Source organism: Pangasianodon hypophthalmus, chromosome 14, assembly GCF_027358585.1.
Source record: "Pangasianodon hypophthalmus isolate fPanHyp1 chromosome 14, fPanHyp1.pri, whole genome shotgun sequence".
Taxonomy (NCBI): domain Eukaryota; kingdom Metazoa; phylum Chordata; class Actinopteri; order Siluriformes; family Pangasiidae; genus Pangasianodon; species Pangasianodon hypophthalmus.
Genome location: NC_069723.1, coordinates 20450509 through 20469453, shown reverse-complemented (window position 1 = coordinate 20469453; position 18945 = coordinate 20450509). Strand labels below are relative to the sequence as shown.

General features: G+C 38.8%; 1 protein-coding gene across 1 annotated transcript in view; it reads right to left on the bottom strand.

Annotated features, from left to right (window-relative positions):
• Positions 1 to 17666, bottom strand: part of trim3a (tripartite motif containing 3a) — a 32591-nt gene extending 14925 nt beyond the window's left edge. The window contains exon 1 of the mRNA XM_026934824.3: positions 17478 to 17666. The gene's annotated coding sequence lies outside the window, so the exon portion shown is untranslated. The remainder of the gene's footprint in view (positions 1 to 17477) is intronic.
• Positions 17667 to 18945: the final 1279 nt, after the last annotated feature.

Below are 18945 nucleotides of genomic sequence, written 5' to 3'. Positions count from 1 at the left end.
CTGTGAGCTGACATCCATTAGTTCTCAAGCAAGAAGCAAAGAATATCTCTCACCCACACATACACACAAACATTTAGCATCTACATCAGAGCCAATGTCAAGTTATATAAGAAGCTCTCTAGGTCCTTAAATCAATAAAATCTCTACACTTAAACCCAACACTTAACAACTAACAACGTAATACACACTCGGACAGTGTTTGTATACTCAATGTGCATTGCATTAAATTGCACTTAATAGTTTATCAGTTATTAACAAGCTGGTTTGCACATATTTTAGCTTTTATATGTCTCTAAGATTGAGTGTGTGTGTGTGTGTGTGTGTGTGTTTGTGTGAGATTATGTAACAAGAAATGCCTTCCACAACCGTCTAACAGAAACACAAATGATATTTAAACATAACAACTCATGGCATTAATGTGTTAATAGTACCAAGAAGAAGCCTAAATAAAATCTAAGGAGTGGGAGGCGTTTTTGGTGCTAGTGAGCCCTTGAAGAACGTTTTGTCTCTTTAGAAGCCAGGCTTGTATTCCCTGCAGTGGGCCGGAGACACGGCTCTGCCGACTCCTCATCGCTCTGACACGTGCAGCACGTCAGCAGCTGGAAGCGAGGTTTAGTTTAGACCCAGGACAAAGACATTAACCGTAATGTAATGCTGTGGAGCAGGGCTCGCGAACCTTTAAAGCTTAAACAAAATAACGACAAAGCGGAATGACTGATTAGTCCACAACCGTCGAACCTCACACTCGCTCAAGGATTCTGGTGGCATAGATATTTTAATGGTATTTTCATTCGCCATATTTGAACTTAAATAATAACCATTTTGCAAACAGAAAATAATTACAGTTAAAAAAAATCAACGATTTTTCATCTTCATCTTAAATCAGACGTTATATTAGTGAAGCATTTAGAGACATGACAGAAGCCCAATTTGCATTCTGGGTAATTTAACAGAAAAGTGGTTATGTGTAAGGGATTAATGTTCCACTCCTTCTCTCTCTCTTACATTTTAGCAGACATTACTTTAATCATGTTCTCACAGGGGTCATAAACACTGCAGAAGGAAGAGACGGAGACATCACATCACATCACAGCACTATCACAGTGGGTTACTGTCTCCATCTTTCTGATTTACACACCTCATTAGATTTGATCTTACATCTAATGTGAAGAGATCCCAGCTACTCTGCTTGCATTAGGTCTAATGATTAGTGAAAATGTGCGCTTTAACTCACCACACAGAAACTTCTGCACTTAAACGTAATCATCTGCGGGCAGCAATACAAAAGATTCTTTTTTTGTCTTTTCTTTATCTTAATATCTGGACGTTATATAATAATAATTGCATTTTTATATAGCAGCAATGCTTGTGGATATGTATTAACTGAATGGCAGGGGTCAATAGTTCAGTGTAAGTGTGATTCGCATCTAAAAATGTAGCACACTATAGATCCGTCAGATATGACGACATAAAAGCCAAGAATCAAATCAGAATCAAAGATATTTCATAACATTTTATGTGTGTATCGCACATTCTACATTACCCGCATATTCCAGAAGTATTCCACACATATCCCACATATTCCTTGCTTATTTCACACATAATCCATACATATTCCACACATAATCTTCACATATTCCTCACATAATCTTCACATATTCCTCACATAATCCAGACATATTCCACACATAATCTTCACATATTCCTCACATAATCCAGACATATTCCACACATGTGCCTTACACATTCTGCCCATAATCCAGAAGTATTTTACACATATTCAGCATATATTCTGCACATAATCCAGATGTATTCCACACATTTTCTACAAGTATTCCCACATAACCCTCATATAACCCAGACATATTCCTCACATATTCCAAAATTACTCCACACATATTCTACAAGCATTGCTTAGATTGTTCTACACGTATTTCACATATAATCCACATGTATACTACACATATTCCTTACATATTCCACAAAAATCCCATGTATAAACCAGACATATTCCACACATATTCCCACATATTCCACAAAAATTCCTTGATTATTTCACACATAATCCACACATAATCCAGATTTATTCCGCACATATGCCTTATATAATCCCCACATAATCCACAAATATTCCACATATAATCCACATGTATTCTACGCATATTCCTTACATATTCCACAAAAATTCCATGTATAATCCAGAATTATTCCACACATATTCCTCACATATTCTACAAATATTCCTTGCTTATTTCACACATAATCCACACATAATCCAGATGTATTCCACATATATGCCTTGCATATTCCACACATAATCTTGTAATAATTACAGACATATTCCACATACACGCCTTACATATTCCGCACATAATCCAGAAGTATTCCAGATATTAAACAAGTAATCCCACATAACCCACACATATTCCTCACATATTCCAAAAGTACTCTGTACATATCCCATAAGCATTCCTTAGAAGTTCTATATATATTCTACACATAATCCACAGATATTCCTTACATATGTGTGGAATATGTGTGGAATACTTCTGGATTACGTAAGGCTTATATTCCACACTTATACCATACATATTACACACTGGATATAAAAGTATTTCTTACATATTCCATACACATTCCTCACATATTCCTCAGATAATCCAGAAGTATTCCACAAATATTCAACACATAATCCAGAAGTATTTCACACATATTCCTCACATGTTAATCGCATAATCCAAAAGTATTTCACACGTATTCCTCACACACATACTCTAAATCACGCTAACCCTCAGAAGCAGCAGTTACTGACTTTAAACACTGAGCAAGACTCACATTTCACTGCAGCTCAGCCCAGAATCCCTGAAGGAGAATAGCTGGGCTTTTAATGGAGAGCTAATACAAAAGGAAAACAATGAGTCCATAAACACTGCCATAAATCTGAAACGTAAAACCAAACAGTCTACAGACAGTTGAGAGGTGTATACAAACTTTAAGCCAGAGCTCCAAACACGCCTACAACTCGGGATTAAAATGCGGTCAGGATTAACACAGGGAGGGTGTGAACACATCTTGGGTGTATTAACAGTGGCCACGTAGGACCGGGGATGAATCCAGAGTGGACAGAGATGGCAAAGCAGTGACGAAAGAGAAAACATACACACATATACACACACACACACACACACACACACAGACACAGACACACAGACAGACAGACACCCCTTGCGGTCTTAGCATGACTCAGTCTTAGTTCCTCCTGGCTAACAGGCGTGGCTACGTCCTCCTCTGTTACAGTATGAGAAAATATGTGATCTCTTGCTTAATGCGTTTTTAGACAGCAGAGCAATGAGTCGACGCTTCCACTGCAGCACAGCGGCTCTTTCCCTCTCCCTCCCTCTCTTTTTCTTATCATCTATCTGTCTGTCTGTTTACCTATCTGTCTGTCTGATTAAATGCCAGTGGTCAGAGCGCACTACTAGAAAGAAAAAAAAAAATGGGGAAATAGGAAGAAACCTTAAAATGGCACTTCCCAAAATCCCTCTCAGTTCCTTCCTGCAAGTCCTGCTGGTGTGGAGAGGGAGCTGTGTATGAGAGAGCGCATGAGAGAGAGAGAGAGAGAGAGAGAGAAAGAGAGAGAGAGCACCTGTCTGTGTGTCTGTGTGTGTGTGTGTCTGCTACTCGTATGATAAAGGAAGAGTTCATTTTCAAGCCAGCTGTCCTTTGCAGAGAGAGAGAGAGAGAGAGAGAGAGAGAGAGAGAGAGAGAGAGAGAGAGAGAGAGAGACACAAACACATTTCTCCTCCTTAGTTTGTGAGCCAAATCACAGAAGAACAATGCAGCCAGCTCTCTCCCTCACACGTGCGCGCGCACACACACACACACACACACACACACACACACACACACACATTTAAAGGCAGCTCAAAAGATTACTCAGACAGCAGCCCCCAGCGTTAGACCATCTTGTGCATGTTCTACTGGCCTTATTGTCTGCTCTCCGGCCCACACGAACTAGGCCTGAGTGCATTCAGAGCTCTCAGTCCTCCCTCTGCTCCTCCTCCTGTTTCTCACACATCTGCTGAATGGGAGCAGCTGAACACTAATATGACGTCCTTATTTAACCCTTATCTGAACGTCAGTACTGTACAACTGTGTAAAATGACAGTGATACAACAGAATGCTGCTTAGATTAACGAGCCAGCAACAGCAATAAATCGAATTTAAAAAATCTGTAAACATGCAATGTCATAAATATCGTATCACAATATTTACAGAGACTTTTATCATACACAATATGCAGCATGATAATAAAATGACCATGCCACGGTAAAAAACTGGTTTAATTTTTTTTTAATTTCTAACAGAGCAACTGATTCTGATTGGTCACACTTTCTACTACGTTATCATTTCTGTAAAGAAACTAACACAGGGACGTGTATGGTGGCCGCTTCACATAAACAGCAAAAAAATAGATATCTGAAGTTAGATGAAGTTTTCTGCGAGGCGACAGTTAGTATTTTTGGAAGGAGTCTCCAGTGTCAGAGCATTGTACACAGGAAAGTCTATAAGACAGACGGCTTTGCAGTTTCTCGGTAACGCGACGAGCAGCAATTCTTTGTCTTTTTTACTTCAAGAGAGAGAAAAAAAAAAGAGATGCTAGAGAGGGAACTGTTTTGTTATAACATCAGTCTATGACAGGAACTAACTTGTTCTCGCTGGTAACTTCAAATTAACTATAAATAGGGAAAAGGTATAATAGGTTCTTAATAAATAATAAATTGTTAGAACTGGTAAATTGCTGTGGTATAATTGGAACAAAACACTTTAATAACTAGCTAAGTCAGTGTGTTAAAAAGACAATGCCTGCAACATCTCAGAAATGTGTATTATATCACCAAATGGATACATACAGACGAGTGACGAATTAAAAGGAAAATCTGTGGACTCTGTCCTACTGTGGGGGGTATTTATTTATTTTACTGGCATGACTTGGCTCCACTTATCCCCTTAGATAGAAGAATCACTGCAAATCAATGCACAGTTCTTCAGACTGATCAGCTTTATCCTATGATGAAACGTTCCCGTCCTGATGGGCGTGGTCTCTTCCAGGATGGCTCCACCCATGTCCACAGGTCACATGAGTGTTCATCCCTCCAGTACAGTTCCAGAGACTTGTAGAATCAGTGCATTGAAGCTATTCTGGCCCAACACCTTACTACCACACTAACTTGGTTTTTTTTCCCTTTAATTTGTCACCTGTCTGCATATGTAGGAGGAAGAAAGATTCAGTTCATGCTAGGAGCTCAGTGTCAGCTTATTGACACATTTGATCATCAGCAGTTGTGTTTATTAAGTTGTCTGATCAATATAGAAGCTCTGTATTAAATGAACACTGCAAACCTAGTTTCATTTTCCAGGCACAACTGAGAGAGAAAGAAACATCGGACATATGTGTCTCTGTAATACAGTTTAAACAGACTTCAAGAATCCAGCTCAGTCATAGCAACCGTCTCTTACCAAATATGTTATAAATTTCCTCGGCGTTATATACGGCGTATTAAAGTCTGGTCTGTAAAGCAGCTGGTTGATATTATTTCCTCCATTCATTATTTCCTCCATTCATTTGTGCTGTTCAGCTTTATAATACCCAGAAGGCACTGCAATCTCGTGCAATTTCTATTTCTGAGAAATAAAAAAGACCTTTGATTGTGAACATAAAGTTCTGTAAACAGGGAAAGTAAAATGCTTGTAGTAAATACAGCCAGCTACAGAACTGTTGGCACCCTTGGCAAAGATGAGCAAAACTGGTTATGAGAAAGTGTCTTTGTTGCTTAACCTTTCATTGGAGTAAATGTATTCTCAGGAAAAAAAATATATACTGGAACTTTGACTGGAACTGTGGTTATAAAGGCCAAAAATAGATGTTTTTGGCGGCACTTAGGGTGAGTCTGGTGTAAAAAGAAGGATGATTATACAGAAATGAACCTAATCCCTATTGTGATGTACAGTGGAGAATCTGTGATGTTGTGAGGCTCCTTTTCCTCCAAAGGCTCTGAAAACCTTATTAGGACACATGGCATTATGGCACTATGGATACCATGAAGTACCAGGAGATTTAAAGTGAAAACCTGGCTACTCAAAAACATACAAGTGCACTGGGGTTGGACTTTCTAGAAGCGCAATGATCTGAAACATACAGTACGGTGGGGTCCAAAAGTCTGAGAGCACTAGTGAAAATGCTTCTATTGTGCATTCTTTTCTAATTTAATACAACAATTTTAATTACAATTTATATTATTGGCACCAACTTCAGTGAAATGTAGAATCTCTGAAATATTTACATGAATTTCTGAGTTTTTCAGTATTTGGTATGTCTCATTTTAGCTTTAATGACTGTGTGTACTCGAGCTGGCACAGATGCCACAAGTTTTCTGCAAAACCTTGTGATCCATTTTAGATCAAATCCATCGGAGTGTCGTCTGAACACGTGCTTCAATAAAAGAGATTAGATATGAGGAAGATCTGACCTTTTGTACGAAGTAGTTAACATGGTCAATATCACAAATATGCTTAAATTAAAAATAGTGACCTAGAAATGAGTGCATCATCTTGAATACTGAACGGTCAAGAGGTTGTGCTTTTTTTTTTTTTTGTTTTAGAATTTTTTAAATTCTAAAATTTTGTTTATTTCCAGTTTTACATCAATAAAACAATCCCAGATTTTGAATGACTGCAGAATCAAGTTTTTGACATGGCCACCCCAGCCCCTGCATCTAAACCTCAGTGAACAAGGGTGCCAATAATTCAGGAGCTGACTGTAACTTTTGACATGTTGTGTTCATATTACTAAGGTAGTCAGTGAACTGTAACAGGAAACTGTACTACTAGCATAACTTTGTGGTAGGATCAGCTGAGTTTATAAGTTTGTGTACCCCTTATTCGAAATGATGAAACTTCAAGACACCTGATGCATATTTTTTAGGTTTTAAATATGTTCTTTCATTACAGAAAGCGGCAAAAATAGTCAATAAGTGTACATTATACAGAGATTAGTGAAATAATAAAAGAATTGGGGAAATTTTATTCCACATTTTCCAGGCTGTTCATTTTTTTTTTTTTTGGATTTTTGTTACTTTTTCCACCATCCTTGGTTCATTTCTACATTTCTGGCATTTTTTTGATAATTTTTATTGTTGGTGATGTTCTCCCTAAACACTTTGATATATTTTCATCCCCTGCTTTTTTCAGCTCTGTAAAAGGTCAGTGTTTTCTGTTTCAGTCACGTGAGAGACCCTTGAGAGTCTGAGCCTGTTTGAAATTTTCATGCCTCGAATAAGATTTAACAAAGTGAGCATGTGTTTAATGTTTTTAGTCTCTAGATACTATAATAGAGCACATTTAATTAGGCATGTCAAGAGGGATGCATACGCGGAGGGCATGGTGGCTTAGTGGTTAGCACTGTTACCTTGTACCTCTGGGAGTTGGTCTCTACCCCATGTGCTGGAGTTTGCAACCCCGTTACTTTGGGGTTTTCCTCCCCCAGTGTGTGTGATTGTGCTCTGCAATGGGTTAGCACCCTGACCCCCGCATTGTGCCCCAAGTCTCCTGGGATAAGCTCCAGGTTACCCTGCGACCTTGCAGGATAAGCGGTACAGAGAATGGATGGATGAATGGAACGGGGAATCAAACTTTCGCGCTTGATAATAAAGACAAACGCTGACATAGAACTTTGCTGTGAAATTTTACACCCAGAAAAAAACAAAGGGGGTGCAAACTTTTGCAGTTATACATATTAATCATCATGCTATGCAGGGATTAATGCCTGAGCAGACAGGAATGAGGCTCTGAGAGAGAAATGTCTGATCTCTGGGCTGCAGCAGATGCAGATGCAGAGATGTGCTGTGTTTGCAGTATTGTTGCTCGGATCTACACAGTGCGTATGTACATCGCTGCTGACTGGGTGGGTGGACAGACGATTCTGCAGCATCTGCATCTCCAGCATCCTCACTACAGCACAGTACAACCAGAACCAGGCCAAAAAAAAAAAAAAAAAAAAACCCGGCTCAAATTGCAGATTTACCACCACATCCAATGCTCTGTCTGTTCTGTTTAAGCTCGCTTTATCTGAAATACATACAACCCACATTTCTGTCATATCACAGCTAAGGAATAAATCATGACACCGTGTGTGCAGTTATAGGAATATAATCAATGACGGGGTGGTGTGATCATCCTGCTTCATGTCAAGATTCCTCAGTTACTCTTACCACCTTGAAGTTGATTATTTTCTAATAATCGCACACCCCAAAGTGTTTTATTCCTCTTATACCACAGCAATCTACCCTCAATTCCAAGTTTCGTATTAATAAATAACAAGATGTCATACTTTTTAGTTATTAAGTTAGTTATTTTTATCACTTACAGCTATAAACAATTGTCCCTTCACCACCATGTGGTTTTGTTTTTCTGTCTTGAAATTAGTAAGAAAACATGCATTCCTGAGAACCTGTAACATTTAAAGAGTTGGAAACCTTTAACTCTGACTATTACAAAGTACTGACACTGGAGACTCCTTCCATAAGAGTTACATAAACGTCTCCTTACAGAAAACTTCACCATATCATCAATCGTACATTTTGTGCAGCGACCTCCGTACAAGTCTCTGTGTACATTCTTACTACAGAACTGATAAGTTATCAGAATGAGTGCATTAATATAACGATTTGAATAGCTGCCAGAAATATTGTCAGAGCTGCTGTTATAGAAAACGAATCTATACTTTCTGACCAATCAGATTTGAGAATTCCTCAGCGCTGTAGTATAGTCAATTATAAAGTTTTCTAGCTGAATAGACCTCAGCAGTGAGGCTCCTCAGATATACCTTCATTTTTACTTCAGTAACAAAAATGGTCAAATAGTGGATATTAAGACATTAATACCTTTTTCAGGTATCCTACTAATTCCTCTAACATTTAAGCCATGTTTAAAAGGTAAGAAAATACCCATAAACTGACATGGTACACTCTTTTGTAGATAAATTATAGTTTTTTTTTTTTTAAACACAAAAAAAGGAAGTGCAAACTTTTGCACTTAACAGTATAAACAACAAGCTGTTTGTCATTCTTCCTGACTAATAAAAGCAATCTCTGCCAGGGTGGTGTTTAATCAGATTTCCACACAGGCTTTAACATTCAGAAAAAGAAAGGGAGAGAGAAAAAAACAAAAACAAAAACAGGCTGAGGTTAATCCACCATACCCTGCCTGCTTTTCTATCTGCTGTGGCAGGGGACTGCAGATTGCTCCGATTACATCATCTGCATAAATTCGATTCGATTCATAGTCAATGCGTCCTCCAGTAAGTTAAGAAACAGAACGGGTATCTGGGTATCCATCTAGCGTGCTTTACTAGGCAGGCTGGGGGAAATGGTTCTCGTTTCTAAAACAAATCAGGTATAATAGTTAAACAGAGTGGACTGGAAACATCCGACAGACACAGAGAGACAAAAGAAGAAGAGAGAGTGACTAATCTAATGGTGATACCTGGCTCTGTGTGTGAGAAACGTTAGAGCAAACATTTGTGTTCACATCACATGACACACACACATACATTAGCTCAAGGTCAGTATATTCCAAGCCCCGCTGCATCAGCTGTCACTCTACGCATTAACCGTGAGCAAGCCTCTGCAACTGCTTTCCTCTTTAATTAAATGCCTGACTTGCGGCAGGGAGATTTGTCAGAGCAGCTCGAAGAATGTTGTCATTTTGTCACATCTGTATGTCGAAATGAAATGTCACTCTCAGAATGACACCCAGTTATTTACCTGGTGCATACAGAGTCAGCTTTATCGTCATTGCACAGTGTACATGTACAGAGACAGTGAAATGCAGTCAGCCTCTGACCAGAAACGCAAACAGCAATAAATAGGACAAGTAAATTAAATAAAAGTATTTACTGTAGAAATAAAGGGCAGGATTATGGACAGCAGTAGCAGTTGTAAACTGTAACTGTTACACAGAAAAGTGCAATAGTAGCAAATAGTAGCAAAAAAAAAAAATAATGTGAAAATAGAGCAAGTATGGAGAGGGGGGGAAAAGAAAAGAAAGCCAGATTAACAGTAATTAATTAGTAATAATTAGTAGAAGGTATATTTGTGGTTTAGATTTTTATACTGTTTTATGTACTTTTGCTTTGTTGTTTTTTAGGTTATTGTCTTGATGTCCTTGTTTATACTGTATAGTGAAGCCAAAGACAAATTTCCACTTTGTGGACAATAAAAGTTACTAACTAACTCAAAGAAATCCAGAGGTGAGGGTCCTGGGTGGACGAGTGTGTATATAAGAGGGTGTGTGAAGAGTGTGTTCCTCCTCTTATTATTACATGTATGTGTGTATAAAAACCTTTAACCAGCATGGCTGGCTTTGTATTAAATAGGACCTTATATCAAAATTCACTGTATGTGAATATTGTTTATACCACAGCACTTCTCCAATCTAATCTGTTGATTAATTTCCCACAACAGCAGCTTTGACAGTAGTTCCAGCTACAAGACAAACCACAGGTTCACATTAATGTGCTCGTTCTAAAATATTACCATTACTATAGTAACAGCTTACACAGGGGGTTGTAGGGTGGACGCTCCAGATTAACAGATTAAAAAGACATGTAATTATTGATATTGTGAAATTTTCTGTGAGGAGATGTTTATGTAACATTTATGGAAGGAGTCTCCAGTGTCAGTGCTTTGTAACAGTCAGTGAAAAAAGCTTTATGTTTTCTTACACCAGAAATTAATCAGGACAGAGAGGTTTATGCTTTTTACGCTAACATAAGCTTTTTTTGTCATATTAACTTGAAATGAAAGAATAAAAGACAGGCTGGTGAGAGAACAACTGTCTATAACATGAGTGATAACGGCAACTTGTTACATGAACGCTCCAAAACGTTCACTGTGACCATAAATGGAGAAAAAGTACAACATCTCATTCATTAATAAATTTTAAAAATGTAATCATTGGCAAACTGCTGTTGTACAAAAGGAAGAAAACACTTCAGGGTGTTTATTTTAAAAATATTATTCCATATAAAGATGACACACATGAAAAAAAACACATGATATGACAATTACGTTGCATCATAAAAAGCAGATGTTAGCAAATCATAAAGAAACCCTCACTAAGACTTGGCCTACTTTATTTTTTTATTTCATGCAAAGGACAAAAGAAAGACAAAGCTGTACTCCTGCCATCTCATTACCTCTGAACCAGTAATTTAGCTTTCCGCCCAGTGTGTGCTGTTCTGAACTGCTGGTGTGCTGGAGCGCTCAAACAGGAGGCGCTTAGCTTCCTGTCAGCTTATTTCTCATCCCTCACACTGCCCTCTCATCCACCTCACCTCTACTGTCCTTAAAAGCAGATGGGCGAGTTTGTTCCTCCTGTAATTCCTGTCAGCACATGCTCTTCTCAGAATAATTATCCACATCATCAGTCGCACTCGATCAGTGAGAAAACGTCCACCAGTGTGTCCCAACATCAGCTCATGAAGGACAAGGTGAAAGCTAAGAACACCACGGCATAGAACAACGTCCCTTCAAGTCTTAAGCGCAGTCTGTGGAGGCATTTTTGCTGCATAATTTGCAAATAAATAACATCCACAAAAATAAAGGGAATATTTTTGTGTTTCACAAATCAAACATTCGTTCACAAAATGCACAAACATGTCTGCTATTTATTTATCCTTATTATATTTCTGTTCATTTATTTGTGGAATCGGTTGAATTTATTTGTACTAAATCACACCAATATTTTCTTTTTTTTAATTCCTGCATTTATTTGTGGATTTCTGAAAAGTTTCTCATGCAGACGTGTTTACATCAATCCATGAATGTGTTTCCTTTTCACTAGGTCTGCATCAGCCAATCAGGCAGCGAAAAAACGCCTTGTTAACGCCCACTTTCCTCTAACCAATCTGAACAGAAATGTCCTCAAGCGATCAGCTTAAGCTTTTCAAGCTCTGCAGACCTTATAGACGTTGTAGAATGGATTCGAAACAAAGAACGCAAGAGAAAGGCAAGCCATTGATTGCTAACCTAATGCTAATGTGTGAAACATGCTAAAGCAAACAGTTCACACCCACATGACACACACACGCATATACTTCCTCAAGGTTAAAATATTACAAACCTTGAGCTCCACTTAGATGAGTCCTGCTGCATCAGCTGTCACTCAAACACAGAGTCTTGGCAGCTGGCATGATTTTAAGAACAGGATATAGTCATGAAAAAGAAGACGTCCTTGACGAACTGGATATTGTTTGAGGGAGATATTTACAGAAAAGACTGTGTGAGACAGACTTTTACATATGACCTACTTTAGCCTCATTAGACACCAACCATGCCTTGGCTGATTGATTACATTTGGGGTGAAGAGGGAAACGGCACACGGTCTGTCACAATGAAATTGTGAAATTTTGCCTGAAAATCACATTATTGCGTCAGTTCTGATTTCATTTAGCAAGTAATTCAATCTACATCTGCTAAACGCAAGCTGTTATGAAGCATAGATGAAGCATAAGTTGCATAGAAATCCACTGAAATCATAATTCGTAACTCGTAACTCCCAACCTTCGGGCACGAAAAACAAAGAAAACGTCCTCTCAACTCGGAATTCCTACTCTTTCTCTTCAACTCTAAGCTCCTCCGAGTTCAGCAAGTGACGTCAAATCAAAATGGCTGCTCACAGCATCAGCCGTATTTTTTATTTTTTTAAATTAACCCTTTAAATGAGTTATTTGCTTTAGCTCAGTCAACATACAAACATATACGCTTGTTAAATCTCTAACACTGACTATACAGTGTACTGTTTTAAAGAGGAAAATATACATCCCTCATTACAGTTAGCTGGCTAGCTTGTTGCTAACAAAAGAAATGTGAACATGGAGGCATCCATGTTTTTCCCCCCACTTTGTAGTAGCTTGAATGCACCGAGGTCGAAATGATGTCATTCCGAGCTCTGACAGGGAAGACAAATGCGTGCACTTCCACTTAGTGTGGGTGTGTAGACAAAACATAGTGTTATTATTAGCAAGATCCTGCATGTTGCTGTCTGGCTATGAGCGCCTGTAGGAAGATGGTGAGGGGATGATTTCAGGTTTTATCCCACTAGGAATTCCAAATGTTTCTCCACCGCAGCTCAGTATACACGTGCTAAATAACATGGTCTGCGCAGTAACTGTGGTACAATGACGTTCATAAAATGTCAGCGAAGACATCATTATGATTCCTCCACAAATTACCGCCAGCAGGAGTCAAAAGAACGCATTCCTTATTTCATTTAATCGCCTAGCTTCTGTGGTGGGAAACGGAATTAACCAGTCGGAATCAGCCAGTTTTCCTGACTGAAAGCTACTACACAGCTAGCTGCACTCTGAACTCAATATCAACGTGACATATGACGAAGTTTAATGCAGGAGCATGAAAGGAAGAGAAGATCAGGTTTTATAAGATAAAACATCATTCCCCTATTACGAGCATCTGATTTCAGACATTTTCACTACAACTGGCATTTAGGTATTTTATGGCAAATTTATTAATATGGCTGATCCTAGACATGCCTTAAATAACAAATCTGCGCCATTGCTGCTCCTACTACTGCCTCATATCTACCCAAAATGCATGAGCGCATCAGGCTTATCAATATACTTCTACAGATCCTGCAGTGATTTTATTTAGTATATAAATTATTTATGAATAAATTCATGAAATTATTTACTAGCTACGCCACTGTTGGCCCACTTCAAGCACTGCTGTTGTATTATTAATGGAGGCCTCATTAGACACCAACCATGCCTTGACTGATTGATTATATTTGGGGCGAAGGGGGAAACGGCACTCGGTCTGTCACAGTGAAATTTCGCCTGAAAATTAACTGTCACACACGTTATTGAGGCAGTTCTGATTTAATTTAGCAAGCATTTCAATCTACATCTGCTAAACGCAAGCCATGATAAGCCGAGGTGAAGCATAAACTGCATAGAAATCCACCGAATCGTAATCCCCAACCTCCGACCAGAAAAAAAACAAAGAAACATCCTCCCAACTCCAAGTTCCTCTGAGTTATACTGTATATACAAGTATTTGCTTAAGATCTATCAACATACAGACTTTTCCGCTTGTTAAATCTGTAAGATTGACGATAGTTTGCTGTTTTAAGGAGGAAAATATACACTGAAGGTACCTATGTTTTTTCCCCACATTGTATTAGCTTGAATGCACCGAGGTCATAAATGATGTCATTATGAAAATTATGTCATAAGTGGGATTGGTACACGGCTTAGAGGCATTAAACTGATGAACTGTACTTGAACCAAAGAGAAATAACAGACACAGAGCTGAGGCGTGAGCAGAAAAATGCATTTCATGTTTGTGAACTTCATTATGAGAGAAACAGACACGTCATTGTACACACAATGTTATATGATACACGGTTGATGACATTTTTCATGGCTTAACTTCAACAACTACCTTGTTGTGACTCACAGCTGACTTGTCAGTTGTTTAACAGCTGCTGTCCAGCACTGTAGCTAATGCATGCTAACATGCTAATGGTTGACCTTTTGGATAACAATTTCCCCCTGCGTTTACAGCAACAAGCATGAGTTTTTACAGCTGTTGGCGTTCTAGCTGTAAATGAATCAGAGACATTAGGTAGCCTGTACAGTGGAAAAGATAAATATCTTCTTAGTGATGTGAGGTTAAAGAGTTGTATTCACCATACACACGCATGACACTGTCCTCTGGAACGTGCAAGCGGCTCCAGTCCAAAGATATCAGGACAATCGTCTACTTTGGGGAGTTATTTTTCACTTTCTTTTACTTTACTCATACCCATTTGATCTTAATTATATACTATATATATATGTACTGTTATCTGCACTGACCTAGCTAATAAAAAATAACATTGTGTAGCATGTCAAATGATTTTTTTTCTTTACACTAAACTAGTGAGAGATTTTAAAGGAAGGCTGTGACCACTGAAAGATAAAAAAATTGCAAAAATAGTTACCAAAGTTTTTGTATATAAGTGTGCATGTGCATGCATATATACACATATGTATGTATGTATGTATCTATATAGTGCATGTTTATGTTAATGTCCCTTGTCATTGTGTTGTCAGTGCACACTTATCGTGAAAAATCTAAACTATGGACATGCCTGACTCTTAATTTTTCTTAAATAATAGAAATATTAAACCGAAAAATCAGGATTTCAGCAAAAAAAATCAGCATCAATTACTAGAATTGTAATGTCGTGATTATACTCAAATGCAGAAGAGAAAAATTTAAGAAGAATTTAAACAGAATGTTGCAAACAGTGTTGCCAGGTTTGTGACTTTCCGGCAAAATTTGCCTGTCAGTTGATTATATTTTCCTTTCTTCTCTAAAGGTTTGGGGTTGGGCATTTTCGCATAGGCCTATTTTGACTATTACATTTATATAGTAAATCCTATTCTCACTTGAATAAAATAAAAATGCAGACATCCTCCACACAGCAACCCTACAATCACCACAAATACACATTACGACAGAAACCCCTAAGTATCCCAGCATGCACTAGCAGCCTCAAGCACGTGCCTCTTGTTCCTATTCTCAGTGTAGCTCTGTATTGTATACTATATAAACCACATTATCCTGAGTAGCACAGTGCTACAGCGGGTAGTGATGCCACCTCACAACTCCAGGGTCCTGGGTTCAATCCTGAGCTCAGGTTACTGCCGGTGTACAGAGTTTTGCATGTTCTCCCCTGATCACATGAGTTTGCTCCGGGTTTCCGGCCATTTCACAAACACATGCTAGTAGGTGGATTAACTAAATTCCCCTGAGGTGTGAGTGAGTGTGAATATATGTTTGTACGATGCCCTGCTATGGACTGGTGTCTCAGTCAGGGTGGATTTCAGCATTATTTCTTTCTGTCTGGGGTCTAAATCTACCTCCAGATACTAAATCTTCATCTGGGGTTCAATAAAGCTGCTGATGCCTATTGTTAAAAGCACTGTACAAAGAAATTTTAATTCAGTTTAATTTGGTATTCCAAATGTAATTTAACAAGCACGCGCACACACAGCTTTTGAGGCTCTAGGAGGTGAAACAAGTAGATAATATTCCTGGGAACACTGGGTTTGAGGTGGGAATACACTCTAGATGGGATACCAGTCCATCACAGGGCACCAGGCACACACACACACACACACAGGGCAGTGGTGGCTCAGTGGTTCAAGCCTTGGTACCACTTCTCAGTGGGGGTTCAAGCCCTGGTACCACCAAGCTGCCACTGTTGGGCCCTTGAGCAAGGCCCTTAACCCTCTCTGCTTCAGGGGTGCTGTATCATGCACACACACGTATCAGGGCTGACCCTGTGCTCTGACCCCAGCTTCCTAACAAGCTGGGATATGGGATATAAAAATCTCACTGTGCTTTAAAGTATATGTGACAAATAAAGGCTCTGGCTTCTGCATACACACACAGCTTTTGAGGCTCTAGGAGGTGAAACAAGTAGATAATATTCCTGGGAACACTGGGTGTGAGGTGGGAATACACTCTAGATGGGATACCAGTCCATCACAGGGCACCACACACACACACACACACACACACAATCACAGGTAGGGGGAATTTAGAGTCGCCCATCTACATTTTTGGATAGAGGGAGGAAACCGGAGAACACCGGGAGAACATGCAAAACAAATACTCATCATTATCAAAACCGATAATTTCCCAGCATGCACTAGCAGCCACATGAACTGGTCTTTCATGCACGTGTTTCTTATTCCTATTCGCAATATATAAAATATAAAGAAATGGGCTACACCCATCTCATACACAGGTGACTTGCTGTACTAAACAATAATCCAAATTCTGACCATATTAGGATCATTTTAGAATTGAGCTATTTAGAGAAACAGCTGATTTAAATATTACTTCATTCATTTTTATATGTCTTTGTAACATGATTCTGATATGAGCTGGTCTTAACCATGATCCTTAACCCATGATTTTGGAATGAACACCTGGCAACCCTGTCCACAGGAAGCGACCTGTGCATACTTCTTAATGATTAATATCCTCTGAAATGAATGAGTGTAATAAACAGCTCTAACAGCTTGTTGTTAAGACATTTCTCGACCCTGGCTGAGACTACAGAGCCCAAACAAAGCGGTGTTTTTTGCTGAATGATGCATATGCATCCATTTTCTGCTCGCAGGTGAAACACTGGATCTGATAGAGCCGTGTTTTAGAAAACAATGCAAGCATTTAGCAACGCTGCTCCTTTAATGTCCGCCGACATTTAATGAATTATTCATCCTATCAGGATAAGCGTTCAACTGAGAGAGAGAGAGAGAGAGAGAGAGCTCAATCTATTTCTGACCAGAAACAGCAGGAAAAAATACCCAAGGAAACCACAAACAAAGCTGAACTTACGTGGAAATGTATCCGGAGTTAAAAGGGCGTCAACATCCCCTCAACACAACATGGAAGTGTATATCTGTTAGCTGCAAATCCGCATAAAAGTAAACAATAAACAATACCGCCTTTTAAACGCCAAGCCTTTCTCTCCGACACTGCGAGCAAAGCAGCCCGAGATTGAAGCAGCGAAGGAGGGGACAAGTGGGCGTGGCTAAAGGGATGTTGTAATACAATTGCCTAACGCGCCACTAGGAGAAGTTGGAACAACCAATAAAACGGCGTCGTTTGGAATATGCAAATATGACTCAGTGCATTTGGTGTCGTCTATACTGCAGAGGCATATGGCCTGAGTCCAACGCCCAGGCCTGGCTCAAAGCAGTCATCCTCAATCCAATCACTTCTACTGCATTCTCTTCTGTCCCACATCCACAGGGGTAGCTTTGGGGTGTGGGGAATTTCCATCAAGTGTTAAAGGTGCACTAGTCGTTTTTATTCTTTATTTGTATTTTTAAAAAAAATGGAACATACACTATGTAGAATATGGTTTTAAAAAATCAAAATGATAGATTAAGTCATGGTCTTAGCAAAACTGAATAAAGAAGATGCTTGTGTGTTTGGATGCGCCTACTGTCAGTCGTTTTACAGACACTCTAGTCTACGAGCCAGCGTACACTCTGGGGGAAGAGCATCTTGAAAATGGTTAGGAATACTTCAAATATAAAACCTGCCTAACTGTTAGGGACCTAAAGACTCTGCCATAGTAGATCACCTTCCATTGGCCACGTAATGATTTGGCACAGGTTTTACACCAGATGCCCTTCCTGATACAATCCTCCCCACTTATCCAGGCTTGGGACCGATGCTGAGAGTGGACTAGCTTGTGTACCATCAGTGGCTGGGGTTAGCACCCAGCATGGGGCTCAAACCCACAATCTTGAGCTCAAGAGTCCCATATCCTACCAACTAAGCTAGCCAGTCACTGTTAGAGAACTAAAGACTAATATTACCTAATGCACCTTTAAATGTTTAGTCATTTATATCATTTTTATACAACCAATGTTGGTTATTCCATAACTTCACTTACAGGTTGACAGCCATAGAGGCAAAAACAAAGAGATATGAATGTTAAAAGCCATTGAATTCTTAATAAGAACCCAGAAGATTTAATAATTCGGTATGCAAAATCCACTTAAAAAATATAATAAGTTATTAAGAATGGAATGAGAGAATTTTGTGAAACGATTTCAGCTGAACACTGGAAGGAGCAACATGAATACAGTTTTGATCTGAAAGCTGAAACTCTGAAAACTGATTTATTCAATCTGAAAAAAATGGATATTGAATGGATATTGAAATGGATATTGAATGGAAAAAAATGGATATTGATACTTGATTTATTTTTAAAAATGAATTTTTAAAATGTGAATCTTAGAACATGGAAATAAAAATACTTCAAATATGAATGAATTCAGAAGAAATAACA